Source organism: Zingiber officinale, chromosome 7B (genome assembly GCF_018446385.1).
Source record: "Zingiber officinale cultivar Zhangliang chromosome 7B, Zo_v1.1, whole genome shotgun sequence".
NCBI lineage: Eukaryota > Viridiplantae > Streptophyta > Magnoliopsida > Zingiberales > Zingiberaceae > Zingiber > Zingiber officinale.
Genome location: NC_055999.1, coordinates 36629471 through 36642031, shown reverse-complemented (window position 1 = coordinate 36642031; position 12561 = coordinate 36629471).

Genomic DNA, 12561 nt, shown 5'->3' with positions numbered 1-12561 from the left:
GTATGAAAAATCGATTGTTAGTGATTATCAATTGATGGATGGTATAGTCAACTAATGAACTCAATTGATTAACTATGAAATAGTACAAAAATTTTATAGTTGATTGATGAGTAACAATCGATTGCTATGGTGACTACTGACTTGGATCTTGAGTTGGATGGAACCGTTGAGTAGACAGAGTAGAACAACATTCGAATTGCAGTATTATAGTCAACTGTAAAGGAGCAATTAGTCAACTATTAGGTGGATTTCAATCATGAACAACAATTATATAAAAGAAATTTTGTGAAATTTTTGAGAGGTTGTTCTCGGAAGGTTTGTGGGTGAGTATTATTCCATTCCAGACATTCAAAGAGCAATTTAAAGCAATCACAATGCGAGTCACGCATAGATTTCTTGTGTGAATAGTTTATTTACACTGCATTTATTTTTATTTTTATCTTTGTATTTGGTTTGTGTTGCTTGTAAGAATAGATTGTTGTAAGAGGTTTCTCTATTTCTGAAAAGTATGATAAGGTGAAAGAATAGTGGTGCTTTCTTGGAGGGTAGAAAATAAAAGTCTGATAGTTAAAGAGAGGGACTTGAAGAAGAGAAAGTACCAAAGTTATATGCACTTCGGGAAGTAAATGCAAACCTTTCCCTAAATTATGAGGAGAAATGTGGATGGAAATAAAAGCAAATGTATAAACTACATCTTTGCTTGTTCTTTCCTTTCTTCCTTAGCAAAATTGGAGAAGCTACTATCTAAGGCTTAGTTTGGAAGTTGGAAGGGAAAAGAAAAGAAGAGAAAAGAAAGGAAGGAGAGAGAAAGGAAGAGAAGAGAAATGATATATTTTTTTAGAGCAATGATATGCACAAGGAAAAATCTCACAGGATAGATACATAAATTCATGGCCCACCATTTCACTTTTTGTGAGCTCCATAATTTTATGTGTCTATCCTTGAGGTTTTCCTTAAGATTTTTTCCTTAAGCATATCATTTTTCATTTTTTTATTTGGGAGTGGAGGAAAGAAAAGAAAGGGAATCATTTTTTTTTTGTTTGGGAGTTGGAGGGAAGTGAAAGGAAAATACTTAATAATATATTCACTTGACTTTTATAACCTTCAATTTTTAATAGCTCTAATTATATGTTTGATATTATATATATCAGCCAATAAATTTATTCATCATGAAAAACTTTAAAGTTATTCGCTGCTATACAACATAGGTAATGTAAACATTGTTACAACTTATTCATAAATATGTTTTATTGTAAGAAAGTTTAAATAATTTCTACAAATTCAAAGCTCCCAATAATATAAAAAATAAATCAATTTAATGAAGACTTAACCATTAAACCATGATTCATTTCAAGATATTAACTTCACCAAAAGTGGCACAAGACATGCTCTACACAAACATGAACATGTACATCTATATAGTTTCACTTAATTTATAGATCCTAACACAAAAGGTAATATAAAGAAGGATCTTGGTCACTCAAAATAATTTTCAATCTTCAAAAGTGTTTCCATCACTCATAGCATGCTGATATTCAAGAATGAGAATCAAACATCAACTTAATATTCTTGCGCCTTTCTGCTGAACACCCAAAAAAAGTTCTTGCTTTATCTAAATTTTTAGTGAGGAAAATATAGTAATCATCAATATAATTTGTTAGGACCAAAAGTAGCTAGAGGGGGGGGGGGGGTGAATAGCTCGTCGCGTGCTCGTCGCTCGTCGTGGCTTGTTTCTTCAAGGATATGCAGCGGAAAATAACAGAAACAATCACACAACGCTAACAAGGTTGGTTTACTTGGTATCCACCTCACAAGAGGTGACTAATCCAAGGATCCACACCACGCACGCACCCTCCACTATGAAATCACTCCTTTTCGGTAACTACCGAGGGCGGAGAAGCCCTACAAGACTCTCAGTACAAGAAGAAAGGAAAGGGAAACAAAATACAAGCGCAAAGCTTACAATGAGTACAGAAAACCCTAACCCTAGCTTCTCTTCTTGCCTTTGATCCGCCTCTTGACTTGGAAAGCTTCCAAGATCCTTCAAGAACTGGCGATCTGATCTTTGAGAGCGTTGTGGAGGAGTTGGCGAGAGATCTGGAGTGAATCGGAGAAGAGATACCGCAGCCATCGCACGCCTGCAGCTTAAATCGACGCCAACGGTCGGAACCCGATCGATTCAAATGTTCCCAATCGATCGGGGAGGCTTTGGATCGATCCACGGATCGATCCAGAGCGCCTCTGTGCTCTAGGAAAAATGCCTGGATCGATCCACGGATCGATCCAGCGCTTATCGCGCGAAGCAGCCGCGTCCCAATCGATCCACTGATCGATTGGGACATCTGGATCGATCCACGGATCGATCCAGAGGCTTTCTGTTCGCAGGGAAAAGCCTGGATCGATCCACTGATCGATCCAGCTCCTGGATCGATCCCCTGATCGATCCAGCACTTGGTTTTTGCCCAAAACCAAGTTCCAAGACTCCCAAACCAACATCCGGTCATTCTTGACCTGTTGGTACATCATGCCTAGCATCTGATCACTCCCTTGACCTGCCAGGACTTCCCACCAAGTGTCCGGTCAATTCCTTTGACCCACTTGGACTTTTCTCGTCATGCCAAGTATCTGGTCACTCCCTTGACCTACTTGGACTTTCCTATTCAGATGTCTGGTCAATCCCTTTGACCTATCTGTATTTCCTCGTGCCAAGTATCCAGTCAATCCTTTGACCTACTTGGACTTCCCAACACCAGATGTCCGATCATCCTTGATCCATCTGGATTTTCCCTTGCCTGACTTCACTCACCAGGACTTTCACCTAGCTTCACTCACTAGGGTTTTCCATCTACCTAGCTTCACTCACTAGGTCTTTCACCTGGCTTCACTCACCAGGATTTTCCTTCTGCCTAACATCCCAGTTAGGACTTCCCAGTCAAGTATTCGGTCAACCTTGACCTACTTGACTCTTCTTCAATTAACATCTTATTGTCAAACATCTAAACACAAACCAAGACTCAGCTTGGTCAACCAGGTCAACCTTGACCTGAGGGATGTTGCACCAACAATCTCCCCCTTTTTGATGTTTGACAATACCACAATAACACTTACAATGCCACATGTAAGTTAGGCTAATCCCATAGCCTCATTCTTCATGCCACTAGGTAATGAAAGCATAAGTTAAGCTTTTCATTCTCCCCCTAAGAGGGAAAACTCCCTCTTAGATAATGAAAGCCTAACTTACTCCCTTTCACACGTCCTTTTATTCTCCCCCTATTGGCACACATCAACCCATCTTTGGGCACACATCAACCCATGCCCCAATTTTGGGTACACATCAACAAATCCATTTGTTAACGACTCCCCCCCTGAAGAGTTGCTCATCGTTGTTCACAACATCACTCGTCGTGATCAACACGATAATGAAGGTCCCATACCCTTCATTTATCCTTAACTTCTTCCTCAATGTAGACAAATACCCAACCTTGAGCATTTTCTAACCTCTTGAGTTCCCACTTGAAATAATGAGGATATCCACTCCTCATTTTAAGTTCAAAAGCTCATCCATGAGCATTTTCTTTAAAGAAGGTTAACCACCTTCCAAGGTTCATGAAAAATAATTTTCATGCCTTTAAAGAGTCCCTCCCCCTAAAGACATGGTGGTAACTTCTGTCATTGCACCAACAATGACTTGGAATCCCTAAACCTTTAGGAAACCCAAATTTAGAAGTTTTGAGGTTCAAATACTCAAAATTTGAAACAAACCTCAACCTAAAACTTCAATGAAGTCTTCCTTAACCAATCCATCCTTGTTTTCACATGAAAACACCCTTTGTATGTATACAAATGTATTTTGGGGGGTTTGGAATGGTTACCTAGACTCAAAGAGGTTCAAGGTGCTGAAATCAGGCCTTCCCAGCCAAAATCAGCAACTTGGATCGATTGGAGTTGGGTTCCAATCGATTGAACCTTTCTGAATCGATCCACTGATCGATTCAGACTACCTGGATCGATCGGCTGATCGATCCAGCGAGCTTCTGCTCACGGGTGACTTGCCTTTTGAATCGATCCATGGATCGATTCAGGCACTCCAATCGATCCATGGATCGATCGGAGCTCTGATAGTTGCTGAAATTCTATTTCAGTCAACTTCAGAAACCCCTAGAAAATTCTACAAAAATCCAAAAATCATGAAATTTCGTGTAGACATTATTTAGGGCATACTTGATCATGGAAAAATAGTTTTATATGAAAATACATCATATTTTCAAAGATTGACACAAACTTGAAATCTTGCAAAAACTTTAGTGTTTTCTTCAAGTTTGTGTCTAACTATTCAATGGTGATTACTATCAAAAGATAGCCTTCACCAAGGTTTTCCAAAATCATTTTAAAAACCTTTTAAAAACCAATATCCCATCATGTTCCTTGGGCTTAATGCACATGACTTGTACATTAGCTTTCCCAATGATGGGAAAACACATAACTATGTGTTTTGATGAACCTAAAAACTCAAAAGAATGTACTAAATCAACATCTTGAGCTTTGTTCATCATCCTAACATCTCACTTGTATCTAATGTGTACTAAAACACATGCAAGTCACCTTATAGTCTTTGTGAGATGTAGATTTTGGTTTTGCCCTTATCTAGGGATCATGCATATCTATCTAGGCATTTTAAAGATATTAGACATCCACCTAGGATGTCACTTGTTAATAAGTGTTGTTAAAATGCCATTTGTCCTTAATTACAAGGAATTAAACTAATGCATGATAATGTTAGGGCATACATCAAAATAAAATAACTTTCAAAAGAAAGATTCCTATAACTACATGATGTATGAAAGTCATGACATGGTATTTTTGGATTTTGCATAATAAAACATGAATGCAAAAATAAACATGATGTCATGGCATATGATGGGCAAACAATCATGGCAAGATTTAACATAAATAAAATATACCTAGATCAACTATCTAAGTATCCTTAAAAACTTAGCTAAACTTACAACTTAAACCTAGATTGCCCTAAAGTGCTTCATGAAAATGCCAACGCCTAAATTTGCATTTCTAATTCCCTTGATTAATTTATGCCAGTCGAAATTAAGCATATCCTCAAATGTTGGCATATTTCATTTTTCACAAGAGTAGCACTTTTAAATTAAGGCCCGGATTGCCTTAAATTTCCTAAGAGCATACCAAAATCCCAACTTGGTAGTTCTTATGCTTTCTCAAATTTTTTGCCATTTAAAATAACATCAATTTTCCACCATTAGGCACATTTTACTCTTTCAAGGAGCAAATAATAATTCCATTTCATTTTCAAAGGTTAACAAAACCTTGAAAATGCTCCTTGAGTGTCAATTTCCTCAAAGTTGGGTTAACTACCCTTCTAATCGGAGTTGACACTCTCTAACCCATCTATGGGGTAGAGAAGATGCTCCTAGGAACCCAACACCTATTGGTGCTCCTTGGATGCTCTAGATATTCACTAGGGATAACTTCCCTAGATACCTTCCTAGTGACCTTGTTTGGCTTCTTAGAAGCCTTGGTCACATTTTCTAGGTCAACTCTAGGGATAGCCTCCCTTGTGACCTTGTTTGTGACTTTCTTAGACTTCTTAGAAGCCTTCGTCACGTTTGTTGCAAAAACACTCTTAGGGATGACTTCCCTAGTATTTTTGACTTGACCACTAGACCTAGGGTTTGTGCCATAACTATATGGAACCCTATGATAGCTAGGCACATCCTTCTTAGTTTTTGGTTTGTATCCCAAACCTTTATGGCCATCGGATGGCTTTGATTTTCCTAACCCTAAGTTATGCTCATTTTGCCCTAATAGGATATTTTCCATCCTTTTTAGGGTCTTTTCCATTTTATCAAGTCTTGACCTCAAGACTTGATTTTCTCTCACTAAGTCCTTAGTGTTTGATCCATGAGCATTTTTGTTTCTAGGCTTGTATCTTAAATCCTTAGAGTTATCGCCTAGGTTTTTACCTACATTCCTAGCCTTAGGGATAGTAGTTTTGGCATGTAGGGCCACATGCTTTTCCTTAAAGCCCTCATGATTTCTATTCTTATGGTAAATTGCATTAAAATGATAAAAATTTGACCTAGCATGCTTTTTACCATTTTGCAAGGGAATAGGCTCAATGAAAGTTACCTTCCTTTTTACCTTGGAGGCTCCCCCTTGACTAGTGCCTCCTTGAGCCTTGACCACCTTCTTCCCCTTAGGGCATTGACTCCGGTAATGCCCCTTTTGATTGCAAGAGAAGCATATAATATGCTCCTTGCTCTTCTTTGTATTGGGAATGGTCTCCTTGGGCTTCACCTTGTCCTTTTGTGCCACTTGGCCCTTCTTCTTGGCCAATTTAGGGCACTTGCTCTTGTAGTGCCCATGTTCCCTACATTCAAAGCATATGATATGATTTTTATTATTAATTGAAGTATTTATACCTTTGCTTGTAGGGGTGGCATCTTTTTCTTTGGATCCGGAGGTAGAAGCTTCCTCTTGATCAACCCTTGATCCTCCTCCATTCGATTTTTCTTGACTTGTGGAGGTAGAAGCTTCTTCCTCCTCTTCTTCTCTTGACCCGGATGTAGAAGCTTCTCCTTCTTCTTGATCCGGTGTCACCGAGGATTGCTCCCCCTCAATCCTAGAGGTGGAGGCTTCATCATCTTGAATATGAAACAAGGAGTATGCTCCCTCCTTGTTCCCTTCGTTGCATTCCTTTGAGGATGAAGCTTCTTGGTTTTCCTCTTCTTCGGAGGTTGAGCATCTCTCAACCTCGGAGTCCACCTCTTGGTCTTGCTCCAAAGAGTCACCATCTCTAGATTCTTCTTGTTCTTGTACAGTGGAGGGGATCTCTTCATGAAGCTTTGCCAATTTACTCCATAATTCCTTTGCATCTTCAAATTCTCCAATTTTGCAAAGGATGGTGCTTGGCAATAAATTGACCAAAAGCTTGGTCACTTTGTCATTTGCCTCGCACCTTTGGACTTGCTCCGGGCTCCATTTGCTTTTCTTTAGAAGCTTGCCCTTGGAGTTTGTTGGAGCTTCGAAGCCTTCCATTAGAGCAAACCATTGCTCTATCTCCATCATAAGAAAATTTTCGATTCTTGATCTCCAAGAATCGAAGCTTGCCAATGTGTATGGTGGAGCCACCCTAGTGTCAAATCCAAGTCCATCTTGGAATTTCATCTTGAAGTTGAGCTTGATAAAATCTTGAACTTGAAGAATTTGCTCCAACTTCTTCACCCTCTAGCTTTTCTTGTTATGCTTAACCCTTCCGGCGATGATTCCGGTGAAGAGCGGCCTCGCTCTGATACCACTTGTTAGGACCAAAAGTAGCTAGAGGGGGGGGGGGGGGTAAATAGCTCGTCGCGTGCTCGTCGCTCGTCGTGGCTTGTTTCTTCAAGGATATGCAGCGGAAAATAACAGAAACAATCACACAACGCTAACAAGGTTGGTTTACTTGGTATCCACCTCACAAGAGGTGACTAATCCAAGGATCCACACCACGCACGCACCCTCCACTATGAAATCACTCCTTTTCGGTAACTACCGAGGGCGGAGAAGCCCTACAAGACTCTCAGTACAAGAAGAAAGGAAAGGGAAACAAAATACAAGCGCAAAGCTTACAATGAGTACAGAAAACCCTAACCCTAGCTTCTCTTCTTGCCTTTGATCCGCCTCTTGACTTGGAAAGCTTCCAAGATCCTTCAAGAACTGGCGATCTGATCTTTGAGAGCGCTGTGGAGAAGTTGGCGAAAGATCTGGAGTGAATCGGAGAAGAGATACCGCAGCCATCGCACGCCTGCAGCTTAAATCGACGCCAACGGTCGGAACCCGATCGATTCAAATGTTCCCAATCGATCGGGGAGGCTTTGGATCGATCCACGGATCGATCCAGAGCGCCTCTGTGCTCTAGGAAAAACGCCTGGATCGATCCACGGATCGATCGCGCGAAGCAGCCGCGTCCCAATCGATCCACTGATCGATTGGGACATCTGGATCGATCCACGGATCGATCCAGAGGCTTTCTGTTCGCTGGGAAAAGCCTGGATCGATCCACTGATCGATCCAGCTCCTGGATCGATCCCCTGATCGATCCAGCACTTGGTTTTTGCCCAAAACCAAGTTCCAAGACTCCCAAACCAACATCCGGTCATTCTTGACCTGTTGGTACATCATGCCTAGCATCTGGTCACTCCCTTGACCTGCCAGGACTTCCCACCAAGTGTCCGGTCAATTCCTTTGACCCACTTGGACTTTTCTCGTCATGCCAAGTATCTGGTCACTCCCTTGACCTACTTGGACTTTCCTACACCAGATGACCTATCTGTATTTCCTCGTGCCAAGTATCCAGTCAATCCTTTGACCTACTTGGACTTCCCAACACCAGATGTCCGATCATCCTTGATCCATCTGGATTTTCCCTTGCCTGGCTTCACTCACCAGGACTTTCACCTAGCTTCACTCACTAGGGTTTTCCATCTGCCTAGCTTCACTCACTAGGTCTTTCACCTGACTTCACTCACCAGGATTTTCCTTCTGCCTAACATCCCAGTTAGGACTTCCCAGTCAAGTATTCGGTCAACCTTGACCTACTTGACTCTTCTTCAATTAACATCTTATTGTCAAACATCTAAACACAAACCAAGACTCAGCTTGGTCAACCAGGTCAACCTTGACCTGAGGGATGTTGCACCAACATAATTTTCGTCAACTTCAATAGCGATCAACTTATTGAAGATCTCGTTCTTTGTATAAACTCTAGTTCTAGAATTCTGGAGAATGAAAATTTCCTCTCTCATTGCCTCAACAACATTGTCAAGTGCAAACTTTAGAATATCAAGTTCTTCATCATTTGAGACTTTTTTTTTCTTCCTTTGTGAATTTGTTGAACCTTGATTCTTTTTGTTGTTATATTTTGAATATGGTGCATTCAAATCTTTACCTGAATAGGAAAAGTCTTCCAAACTTATTTCTTTTTTACACACCAGTCGATCAATATCGATGATACTTTTAACCTACAATCCATTTGTTTCATTAATCCAACACTTGCATTTTTCTTTTGCTATTTCAGCACCTTCTCCTATTGCTCTATCTTTAGCAAAGAGTTCTTTCAAATTATTATAGTTGCTCACAACTTTGGTCTTCCATTTTATGGCATCAGGTTTCACCTATAAAAATTAACAAAAGACATATATCAATTTCTGATAAAAATAAATGAAACAAAATAACAATTAAAATTCTAATTAACACCTACCTTTATATGTTGTTCCTAAACTTCAGGTTCAGCACACCAAGTTTTTGTGAATGGATTCCAAGAAAAACCACTTAATTTTCCATTTCTAAAAAAATCATAAGACTCATTCAAATGTTCCTTGAGTATCTTCATTCGATTATTCAAATGGTCTTTAGTGAATTCCATTTGAAGATTTTTTTTCAATTCGATGATAATGTTATTATATGCAGTGGTTGTAAATGTCCCATCTACTCGAAACCCTTGGTAATGCTGATTTAATAATGCCTCAGTGAATGCTTCATCCATATGAGCTGCCCATTTTATATTCTCTCTTCATGTTAAGAAATTATTTTAATCTTTCTAATTATAACAAATAGTAATCTAAATAGAAAATGTCACATAATAGTTACAGTCAATATATATTAATAAATAATAATTCATAAGTTAACTTACAAAATAAAAAATTTGCATTAGCTACAAAAACAGAACATGCTAAACAAAATGAAGTCCACATCATATATGATAATTTAGCACGTAAAATGAAAAATCAGAAGGTTACAATACATAATCTTGTCACATTTGAATGACTATCTGATTTCTTAATTGTTCTCCTTGTGGTGAATCTTTTTCAATACTTACTACTTCAATCGTATCTTCTTGTGGTGGAGATTGTCGTGACAATTCTTCATCCACTTCGTGAATATATTCCACATCAAGATCAACTTCCATTAAAAAATTATGTAATATGCAACAGGCAAGAATATTTGTGATTATACATCAAGACTATAAGTTGGTTATCTTCAACGATAGGAAATCTTATTTTTAGAACACCAAATGATTGCTCAATTGCATTGCGTAGGGAAGAATGTCGCAGATTAAACAATTCACAATTGTTTTGTGGTTGTCAATTTGAGTATTCCTTCAGGTGGTATCTTACATTTCTATAAGGTGTAAAAAGTCCACTTTTCAACATGAATCTAGCATCAACAAGGTAATATTTCCCTATAAAAGTTTAAATAGTTAGTAACTTACTTCTTAATTAAAGCATTGACATGTAGCTAAATATTACCTTTAGGAATGATTAATTTATCTTCTATGCTAAGGGCATTTTTTATGATTCTTAAATCTGATGCAGTCCCTTCCCAACCGGGTAAAACGTAGGTGAATCACATGCCCAAAGAACATGCAGCTAGCAGCACATTTTGTGTTGGATGTTCTTTTCTACCTCAGCATCTTATTGCATAATTACTAATACTTTCATGCGTATATGAGTTCCATCAATTGCACCAACACAATCCTAATAAACATGTAATTTGTTCATATTATGGTTGTAGGTAATTATACCTAAAATTTTTAACTAGTTGAGCAAATGAAATCACCTTGAAGTATGGGTAAAATCTTTCGTTGTGAAGTATTTCGGGAGGACTTTGTTCTCCTATAGGGTGTGGAAGAAATTGATCTTCCAATCCTATAACTCATTTCAAAACTCTATGGAAATGACGACTAACGGTTTCACCAGAACACCGATAAAAGAATTTCATTGTACCATTTTTTTACCGGAATTGATAATATATGGAGAAACTTAACAACTTGTTCTTTTACCGTGACTCTTTGAGTAGGATTTAAACCACCATATGTTTATAATAATTCACACAAATGGCCAAATGTTTCTGGTCCCATGCGAATCACCTTATTTAAATTCCCATTAGATCTAAGTTGGTATAATAATTTCTTTCTTACTAGATGACATCACTTTGACCTATTTCCATTAGGCCGATCCACATAATTTAGATGAGAGAAATGTCGAAAAATGATTAATTTTATAATACGACAAATAACTTCAACAACAACTAATTGTCGACTTCTCTCATGAATATCACACTCTCTTACAACTTCAGTTTGCTCCATATCCATCTAAAATACAATTATTAGTATTCCAATTAATTGAATGCCTTCAATAATTTATGATTGTTATATGCCATCAAAGTAGCATAAGCACAAAACAAGCACAAAGTAATTAAATAAATCAACAAATAATTATGAGAAAGAGAGAAAGTATATCAACAATGTGAAAAATAAAGGAAAATATTAAAACAAATAAAGCCCATTAACAAAAATAAACACAAAATAATTAAATAAATCAACAAATAACTATGAACTAGTGAGAAAGAGGTAAATGATATCAACAAAATGAAAAGTATTACTTGTTAATTGATTATTATAGAAGATGCGCACTTTTCAATCTTCCTCGACTTGTGAAGCTCTTGTGTTCTTTGGAATTCTTTGGAAGAGAAACTCACTTTATCAATTATAGGATATGTTGTGGATAAATTTATTTTGTATCAACTTTTGAAGGGTATATTTGGTATAAAAAATAATTTTTTCCCTCCAACAAAAATTCTCCCCATTTCCCTCCCATTTTTGGGTGGAAAATCTTTTGATTAATAAAGGGGAAAACTTTCCCTTTCCTCACTTTCTTTTCCTTTACATGAAAACCTCCTAAGCACTATTTTTTTTTTTTTTTTCCATCCAAACTTTTTCCTTTCTCTCCAACTTAAAGCTCCCAAACGAAGCCTAACTCAAGAAATCTACTTCTCCCACAAAATTGGTTGAGTGAATCTTAAAAAATACTTGCCTCTATTCACCTGTTTTTTTTCAGACAACAAATAAAAGTGGCATGCTTAAAAATCATTTCCCCAACGAAGTTGATTATGTAAGTCCAGTCTCCAAGTCTAAGATCTTCTGTTAGACTTGTCTGCACTACCAAAAAATATAGTTGATTCCAAACTTAACATTACTTTTCAACATTTCTAATGAATTCTCTGATAGTTCGTTGTTTCTAAGAACTCAGAATCATCACAGACTAGCCACGATGAAGGCACTAGGCTTGGTTCCTCATTGCTCGCTCCTAGTGCATGATCCAATGATGTACTTGGAGTAGCAGCCACACTTTCTACATCACTGATCACCTAAATTTTTAACTACCTTGGGTTTAAATATTTTGGTTGTTTCATCCGTTGGTTTCCTTGAGCTTTCAGAATACAAGTAATGACTTTATTTTCGTTATTTGGAACCATAGGTCGCACTTCTTTCTAGAAATCCTTTAGAATAAAACAGAGGAGGTTCATTCAACATCTTTCCTTCCGAAGAACATACTGAGTTCAGTGCCTTCTAAATAAAAACATGCATAAACAATTACTGAAACCCTGATGTTAAACATCTGACAGTTGCCAAAAAAAAAAAAAAAAAAAAAAGGGAAAAGTCCATGCAATTATACCATTGTACAAAGCTCTCTATCAATCTCCAGTAATTGG